The sequence below is a fragment of the Melanotaenia boesemani genome, chromosome 7 (assembly GCF_017639745.1).
Source record: "Melanotaenia boesemani isolate fMelBoe1 chromosome 7, fMelBoe1.pri, whole genome shotgun sequence".
In the NCBI taxonomy this organism is placed as follows: Eukaryota; Metazoa; Chordata; class Actinopteri; order Atheriniformes; family Melanotaeniidae; genus Melanotaenia; species Melanotaenia boesemani.
The window spans coordinates 32,152,417-32,162,582 of record NC_055688.1 but is presented as its reverse complement, the minus strand read 5'-3'; positions in this window follow the sequence as shown (position 1 = coordinate 32,162,582).

Below are 10,166 nucleotides of genomic sequence, written 5' to 3'. Positions count from 1 at the left end.
GAGCATGTAAAGCTATCACACGTGTGCACATAGAGAAAAAAGAAAGAAAAACACTCACGCACACAAAACAAACACAACTCCCTCCAAACACGCTCCTTCTTTTCACCTCAATATAACCTCTATGTTTACTCACGTGAACAGCATTTTCACTGTCTCACTCCGTGTGAGGATTAATTTACTGGAAAGAGGCTGATAATGTAGACCTACAGAAATCTGAGGCTCCTCCTTTTACAAATGTCAGATAAAGTCATCATCATCATTTTATTACACAAAGCCGATTACTCCTGCAGCCTGGCGCGTATGGGGATAAAAGTAGGGATCGGCTAGAGAGCCTTGACATAAATTGGATTTCCGCTTGCCTATATCCTTAAATATAGATTTATTATCCATTAACACACCAGCTTCTCTCAGTTGTTGCAACATAGGGATTTACTGTAATGAATAGAAATCATGCTGTATGTAAAAAGAAAAAAGAGAGATATGTATGCTTTACATTCCTGGGAATTTATTGAATTTGCGGAAAAAAAATGTAAAAGACTAAAAATGAGGAAGGTAAAGCACTTTTTTTTTTAATTTTATTTTTCATAATTAACAATGTAGCCGTAGATTTTTTTGGGTGAGATGTTTCCTTTTAAATGTAGAGCTGTCGGAATGTTCTGAATGAGTTTGAATGACTTTGCTGAATGTGTGTGTGCATGTTTTATGTTTCCGCTGTGTCTGACTGAGCTTATTTATTAAGCACACTGTGTATTCAAACGTCACAGTGCTTGCATGTTTGTGTATTCCCAAATCTCTGTGAGAGTTAGCGTGTTTTGAGGGTCAGAGTTTCTCTCACTGCCTGGTTGCTGTTGGCAGGATTAGCGACAGGACAAGATGTTCAGTAAAAGCCCTCAGTTAGCGACGCCAAACATTGCATAATGCTCCATTTAGCACAGCACAAATTTGAGGATTTACGCTCAGACCTCCGAACTATCTGTAGGCCCTTTCTGGATGGATCAACCTTCAGTGCGTTTTAGCAGATGGATAATGTTCATGGTCATTTCCTTTGGCTTGGTGGCTAAAACTCCTTTTTAGACTTGCCTGTGAGCTGTTGTCTATCTGGCTGCTTGTCCTGACCTAACTGGGCTTCTGCAGTGTTACTACTTTATTCTGCACTTCACATACCGGAGGCATAACTGTGTAGTCTGACATCGTGTGTACAGCAATTGAATATTTGCTCTGAAGGGGGAAAAAAATATATGTGAAATGTATGCCATTCATCATTAAACACGAAGCATGAGTGAGACACTTTGTTGCCTTATAGTGGAAACTTCTCCATATCTTTGCCATGCTGTGCAAAGTGATAGACATATAGAAAAAAACTGAGAGGAATAATTCAAAAGTGGAACCAGAAGATGTCTGAGGACTCTACAAACACTGAGGCCTATCAGACTGAGCATACAACACTGAGGGATGTCAAAAAAAAAAAGAGAGAGATTTTCTGTATTTCCCAGCTGAGAGTAGCTCTGTATTTCTTACATAAAGTCAGCTGTCTAGGGCAACAACTCCACATTTTTATGTGCTATAAGTGTGGATCTTTTCTTCTTATCCTCTGCTAGTATCTGGTGTTCATCTCTTCAAGTTCAAGTTTTTTGTATTAAGGAAGGGGTGATTCAAAGTGCTGTACAGGAAATAAAAAAGCATCTCTTTTCTCCACCCCACCCTTTCCCACATCCTTGTTTATCATCTCTGCCACTCCGCCCTACTAATTTCTCATGTTGTTCTATCCCCGTGCACCCGGTTCTCTTTCTGCCACTGCTGTTCTTGTCTCCTCATCCCCCACACCTCTCTTTCTCCCTCCCAGGGATGACTCTCACTCATCTTCATGTGGAACTACTCTCATCTCCCCTCTCTCCATCCTGACCACCTCTTTATTGACTTCTACTTGTCCTCCCATCTATCCTTTCCATTTCTCTAGGCTTTTAGAGTGAATGATACAGATAGATGCTCTCTGCACCCTTTCTCAGAGCTCTCACACACAATCAACAGCTCCTGCATTCAGAGGCCTACCTCTCATCTACCTCCCTCTCAGTTTCTGGCACACACACACACACACACACACACACACACACACACACACACACACACATGCTCAAAGGATGTGCAGGTCTTCATACACCTGGTCCATCTCAGATCAGAAAAGCACAGGTTGAATCAATGGGGGCAGCAAAACCCTTCACTTGTTTTCATGTGCACTAGCTACGGGGAGCAGAGTTTTACCTCCAGTCTCTTGTTACAAAAATAAGTCAGTCAAGTCTGACACATATTTTTACTAGTTCCATATAAATAGGAATAGTATGTACCCACAAGTTAAAGTTAAGACAAATGCTTCAATATTTATACAGCTGTTAAGGGTACCTAGACCACTTTTTGCATGAATATATGCTGCTTGTATAATATGTGCTAGATTACTTTTCTTGTTTGTTTTTTAAGTAGAAGATAAATATAAAAAGTAATGTATTACTTTTTTAAACATATGAACATTTTTAACATAGTTTTAGGCTTATAAGTCTGTCATGTCCCCATGTGCAAAAATAATTTAAATGTGACTTAATTTAGAACATTACACAATGAGATTATTCTGCAATAAAAAAATGAGAATAATTCATTTAAAAAGTCCAAACAAACAACTAATTAATTACTTGAATAAACTATTTAAATTACAGCAACTGATATAAATATTCAATCTAAAAATGTGTGCATGGCTGCAGGTGTGAATCTGACATTGAGTATTTTGAGCTAAACTGTTTTGCTTTCATTGCAGATTAGAAAAATAATATTCTTTTTCATTATTAATCTTAATCAATGATTTAATAATAGCTTGTTAAAACGTAAATGTTATTACTGAGACATGACTGGGACATGTGGTCTGGTGAAAAAGGCCTCACACAATGCCAGTTAGTGTACTAATATCCCTTTGTTGAAATATTTAGTTAAAAGAAAATGCCCTGAGGTTAAAGTGTTATTCAAATAAAGAGTACTAGAAAATATTCAGCAAGCTGTGCTTTAAGTACTATTATGCAGCTAAGACAGCTATGTGGCAGAGTTCGAATCTAGTAAATTCATTTGATTATTAATGGTGATACAAAGCATATTCAGAATTTAAGTGTTTTGGTTTGGTTAAGGACTGTCCTTCAATTAGATTTGAGCCACCTGCAATTAAATCGAACTGAGTCATGCATTTCAAAGCTCCCTTTTTTCTTTTGTAATATTATTTTTTAGCTGAATTTGCTAAGAATATAGAATAGCTTTCAAAAAAAATAAAAATAAGGAGTTAAACTGACAGTTCCCTCTGTCACTAATTGCAGTGAGATTATAAGACAATATACAACCCCAGTTCCAAAAAATTGGGCATTGTGTGAAATGAAAAAAAAAAAATTAAGTCTTATTAGAGGCATATTTTAGTCCAAACATATTTTATAATAACTTAGAAACATAGCACATGTTAAAACTGAGACATTTAACTACTTTATGATTTTAGTGACAGCAACACAGCTTAAAATAGTTTTATCAGAAACAACAAAAAGTAACATGACTGGCTATAAAAGAAGCATTTTAGCAAGGCAAAGTCTGTCAGATAGAAAGGTGGGCAGGGGTTCATCAAGCTGTGTCATAAAATTGTGTGACAGTTTCAGAAAATCTTTCTTAATGTAGAATTGTGAAAACATTGAAGATCCTACCATGTACAGTGTGTTTTCAAAAAATTCAGAGATTTGGAAGGAATCCCTGTGTGCATGGAACATGTGCAAATATCAAAACTAAATGCTTGTGATTGTCTGGTCCAGCACAGCATTAAAAACAAACATGATTCTCTGGAAGTCAGTGTATGCTCTCGAGGAACACTGCAGTTTAAAGCTCTATCGTGCAAAGAAGAAGCCATATAATCCAGAAATGCAGCTGTCTTCTCTGTACTAGAGCTCATTTAAAATGGTCTAAGTCAAAGTGGAAAACTGCTCTGTGGTCAGATGAATCAAACATTGAAAAAGTTGGACACTGTGGCCAGAGTACCACAGAAGTTATCCATGGACAGTTCAAAAGCTTGCATCTCTGATGGTATGGGGTTGCATTTCTGCCTATGGTTCACGAAGCTTCATTGTATTCGGTTTGTCCCAAATATTTTGGAATTGGGGTTTTAAAATGAAAGCACTGCAGTAAGCTCATCATAATGCATAATAATGCTAATCTGTAAACTTTTAAAGTTGATATGTTTCAGTTAGAAACGGTATACTTTTAATAAGAATAGTTTTCTATAACTTCCTATAACAATAATATCAATGTCAATAATCTGCTTTTACATGTCAGACTGGCTTCTTCTTTGGCTGTTCATGTTTAAAAACTCAATTTGATTCCTTGACTTTTATAACTTAGTAAGATTTTGACTTATTTTTACTGTTATGTATTTTTCTTTACTACACTGTGCTTTTAATATATTTTTTTACTTTATTTTTACTATTTTAGCTTTCTCTTTTACTGTGCACAGCACATAGGTCAGCCTTGTTGCTCTTTATAATGTGCTCTATAAATGAAGTGTCAGGGTATAACAAGCCTATTATGGAGTTTTGAAAACATTTTGTTCAGTATTTCAAAATTAAATTTGACAGGACAGAAAATTAGAGATGACAGGATGCATTAGCTACTCCATTATATTACCTGCTCATGCTGTCGTTGTCACAAAGACAAGCTGGCTCCTCAGCCACTTTCCAGGTATGTACCAAAACATTTTATTTGCTATACAAAATATATTTCAGAAAGAAATATATTTTTTTTTGTCCAAGACTTGGTTGGAGCTTTTAATAATTTTTTCCAAGGTTGTTATAATTTGTAGCACATTCAAAATATCCAGCATTAGCAAAGTTAGCTGTCTGTGTGTGTACTTTTGTGTCTTTTTTGTAGTCCAAACAGAAAAAAGTGTTTTTTACTGTGCTTGACATACTCAGATTACTGCTGTGACTTGCAAAACACTGACCAGCATGCTACCTTTGACATTAAATGGAAATATTAAATTATCCATTTGTTACACTCATTCACTGATCTAATATGTCTTTTGAAGCTAATTTAATCCTTAATAAGCTTGTTTTTTTTTTTCTTCTTTTTTTGCCACAGGAGTTGGACCCCTTGTAGTCATTGAGTTGACCATGAACTCGACTGAATACCAAAGTATTGTCTCGTCTAAGTCAGTCTGTCTGACAGCTTAAACTGGGTTAAAACTTAGTCATGCAGCAGGACAACTATCCCAAGCACATCAGCAAATCTGCAACAGAACAGCTAAAAAAGGCAAAGAATGAAGGGGATGTCAGAGCCTCTCTGTGGTTTTCAAAGAGCCACTCGATAAGACAGAAAATTACAGATGACAAGATGCACTAAATACTCCAACTGTGTTCAGTTGGTGGTGCGCTTCGAGCCATTGTCTTGTTAAAACATTATATAGTAAAAGATGCCAGCGAGCACAGCTAAAAAATCTTAAATTATCCCTTCAGTGTACAATTTAATCAAATATTAAATCAAGACAGCAGACGTAAAAAAATGTGACAGTCATGAGTACACTTTGAAGAGTATTTTGCTCATGGTTGTCTTCTTGAAATAGAAACCTTTCTTAAGGGTTTCAACTTGTTTCCATCTCCCTGAAGAACTTTCCCACAGAATAATTGTTTTCATCTCTATGTTTGACTGTGAGGATGGTGTTAATGGAATGTGCTGCCTTATTTCTCTCACACACATTGCTGGAATTTGTGATCAAATGATTCAGTCTTTATTTCATCACAGAAAATTTTGCTTCTCATGAAGAGTCTCTGAGAAGACCTTTGTACAAATTCTCAGCGGGATGTCTTGTGTCTCTCAGTGAGAGCTTTGGTTGACGGGCTTCTTTCTGGCCACTCAGCCATAAAAGCTTGATTGGTGCTGCGATGACACTTGTCCTTCTGTGAAGATGTCTCACACCCTCAAAAGAACTTTGGATGCGAGTGATAATGAGTATTGGTGTGTTGGTTATCTTACTGATGAGGGCCCTTCATCTTTGATATCTCGGTTTGGTTGAGATGCTGTCACATTTAATAAAGATTAAGAATACTGTTCTCCTATGCACTTTGAATAATTCCATACCCTTCTCCAGATCTGTGCCTCGACACAATCAGGTCCTGCAAGTCTAGTTTGTAGTCTTTATTGAATGACATGGCTTAGTTCCCACCCTGGCTTAAATCTGTGATCCTCTTGTAAGAAAATGTGTGTATTTCTTAAGTTTTTCAATTGATTTCAATTAGAGCAAAAGGGAGTAAGATTTTAAGCACAACTGATGGAAGTGGGATGCACCAGAGCTCAGATGTGAGTGTCATAAAAAAGTCTAAATGGTTTGGTTTGTATTGTGTATTATGGCTAGACTTATGAGAACAATATTAATTCAATTCATTTTAGAATTTATTATTTAAAAAATGTTGAAAACCAGGAAGAGTACGAAAACATTAGATCTGAGGTGGTTCGTTATTTTTGGTCACACTATGCCACTGCAGCATTTCTCCTGGAAATGTCAAGAAAAAAGCTTAGTGTGCTCAAAAGAAAATAAATAAATAAAAAATGTTCTTGCATTTAGCTTTTCTCAAAGGAAAATAGAGGCATGCCTTGAGCATCACACTGACCTGCGCTGATAAGCATTACCCTGATGAATGATAACACAACAAGCAGAAATCTTTCATTTATCTATACATTTATTTACACAACACTTTTTATACAAAAAAGAACAACATGCTTTACACAGTAAAAACAAGCATTTCCATATTAAATAAAACAAAACAATTTAAATACAAACTGATCTGATTAAATATTAATAAAACGAAAAAAATAAAATAAATAAGTAAACATAAAAAATATCTTGTGCATCCGCCCACACCGGAAGACACCCTAACGAGGAGCAAGGAGGCTACCACACACAGGAACTTCCCAGATCAAGGCAGGCAGGGGCCAACATCACAGCAAAAGGGCTGCAAAGCAGGATCCCCAGCCACGCAGACAAGGTCAGTTCCTAACATAACACCCCCACAGACTGAGCAGGCATAGTCCCCGGCATGGAGAATCTCCTTGAGCAAAACACTGGAGTTAAAAAAAAAAAAAAAAAAAAAAAGAGTTAAAAGAAAAATCAAATAAAGCTAAAAATTATAGGAAAAATAAGAGCAACACATATAAAAAAAGTTTAGATAAAAAATGTGAAAATAAAATTACATTATTAAAAATTAAGTAAAGAAATAGATACGTTGATAAAATAAGTAAAATAAAACAGACTAATAACACAGCAGTTCGGTTAAAAAAGTAGGTCTTGAGTCTCTTATTAAAAACATCAAAAGTCTCTGAGCTCACTGCCGGCCATTCCATCTTCTTCACGCCTTAATTCCAGCGATGATTCTGGCTGTCTGGAAGAAAAAGTTATTATTAAGGGTAGTGTTATTAACCAAATTCTGGGGATTTGTGATCGCTACTGCCCCCAGAATCTCCTTCTAATATGTCCATCCATCAATTAGGTGCCAGTCAGGTCCCAGTGATACATCTGTAACTGGAACACTCCTGAAAGCTCTTGAATTTCAAAACAAGAGTGAATATCAGTAAGGGAAAATTATGGAGGATTTAGGCCCATTTTTTCAAAGTACGGTCCACATATTTAACTATGCTGCTCATTCCATATAAGCATGATCCTTACCATTTATCAGGCTTTCCATGTCACCCCCACCTGCTGCCATTAAAAGGAAATAACTGTCCAAACATAAATTTCCCTCCTTTTTGTGGTTTATAGTAATATATTTAGTAGTAGTATATTTATGCCTGTCAGTGTGAAGTACTCAGTGGCTGTGTTTTCCTTGTGTAGCATTTCATTTTTGTATAAAATATGATATATAAATAAATATTTACCTAATTTACTAAGTTAATTTTGTAGCCAGTGCTTAATTTTATTAGAAATTAAAAAAAGAAATTTGTCTTTGAGGAGTGTGTTTCCTGGGCAGATTCCATTTACATTGGTGTGGCTTATGTCATAGTTCACTGAATGGATTAGTGTTAAAATCTAGCAAATAATATAGGTTTGCATGAAATTCAGTGTTAAACATCTTTTTCAAGTCTCTTTTAGAGACTAAACTTTGCACTTTAGCTGTATGTGTGATATTTGTTAGTCACTGTGCCGTGATAGTGAGGATCCCTGCGACAATTTCACCTCAAAATCAGTTTGTTAAAAGCATTATACCAAATGATTACACTGTGATTGCTTTTGCATTGATTGCCACTGGTAATGTGAAGGAGTTGAAATGACATTATCCTGATTAAGAGAACTTTGCCTTGGATCCCTGTTTCTGAGACAGCAGAGTCTGCAGGAAGTTAAATTAACATGTCACATTGCTAAAATACGACAGCAGAACATGCACTGTAAGGAAAAACAAAGCATTCTCTTCGTTTATTTCTTTCTTCCCCTGTCAAATACACATCAGCACACATGCGCACTTCCTGCTGTAGAGCATAAGCTCCTGTGCTATGCATCACGCTGTGATGATGAACGAGCCCTGTGTCTTTTATAGTGTGATAAAGTCCCCTGTCTGGGCTTAGATAGGAAAGTTATTGTTGGAGCACCATAACCTTTTATTTCATCTGCTGTAAAAAGAAATCAATTAAGAGCCAGGTAGGATCCCGCCTCGGTTTGAACCAACTAATCAAATTTCGCTCACCCTCACTTGAGCTTTTTTTCTGTTTTTTTGCTTTGTCTTTCAGGATTTTTTTCCCCTAATTTAATCGTTTTATGTCTTTACCACTCTCTTCCGTTCTTCCTCTCCCTTTCTGTTTAATTTGTAACAGCAGAAGCAGTCGGGGCTCCCATTTAACCCTACCCCTGCAGCTTTAATAGCTTTAATCATTGTCTTCACCATGGCAACCTATTCAAACCACCAGTCAAGCAGTATTTTCTGTATACCATAGCATACCTTGATTTGCTATGATTGCTAATGAAAAATGCACTTAACACAGATTTCAGTAAGAGGAAAGGTGTGAAGGATAATGCAAACAATGATTTGATAGGTTGTGCTGGAACATATCAGACCAATTTAACATGACAGGGAGCATTTATTGATTAAAGGCCCACCTTTAGAAATAATAATTTAATCTTCATGACATTTTTAAAATCAATTTTACATGCCCAGAAACACAACACTAATTTACAGTAAAGTGCACCTTTCAAACTACACCTTTGAAACTACAGGTTGAAGGAAAGGCGTCACTGTAAAGTCCTGGCAACCATCATCATTTTGTACAATCTTTGCATCCACCCTGTACTGCATTTGGACACTCCATTAGTGTTCCCATTCTGTGCTGTATTGTGTTCTCCATTATTGCTGTTGCTATCATCTTCCAAATAAGCAGTTTACTGTCCTGCAAATGCAGGGTTTCTTCTTGAAAGCTCTTGAGCTCTCTCTCAAATGCAATAGTGTCAAACAAGGACAATCTGGGCAACAACAGCTTTTTTTTTAAAGAGATTAGAGCATTTTAGTTTTTATCTTCTATCTCACCATCTATACAATTATTGAATTTGTCAAAATATTTGCATCACATCAATAACAGTCTTGTTCTTAAAGCAACTACATAATTCCTCAACCTTAGAACTCTGGGTTTGTGACTCATTTATTGACATTCATTATCTAGATTCCTGGAACCGCCGTTTCCCGGCAGCATCCTGAGACTGAGAAACAGCACTAACGACTTTTTTTTCCAAGCCCAGGATATCATGTAAAAGCTGCATTTTGCTTCACTGCACTGCATTACAAGCCAGCAACTGGATATAAACACACTGGCCATTATGAATGTTCACCATGGCTGATTCAGTAAAGATACCCAGGAGGACACTATAATTTCAAGAGGCTCAGTGGTTAGAGCAGGTTGTCCAATAACTGAATGGTTGGGGTTTTAACCCTGCTTCATTCCTGTCAATCTGTCATAGTGTCCTTAAGCAGGATCCTTCAGCTACCTTTCTTCCAATATCAGCATTGCTGATATATGGACGTGTAGGTGGTCAGAAAGACCGTTGGTGTGGACTGGCTGCCACTTTTCCATCAGTCTACCCTCAGTCTGGGTAGCTGTAGCCACACATGTAGCTTATCATCACCAGGTAC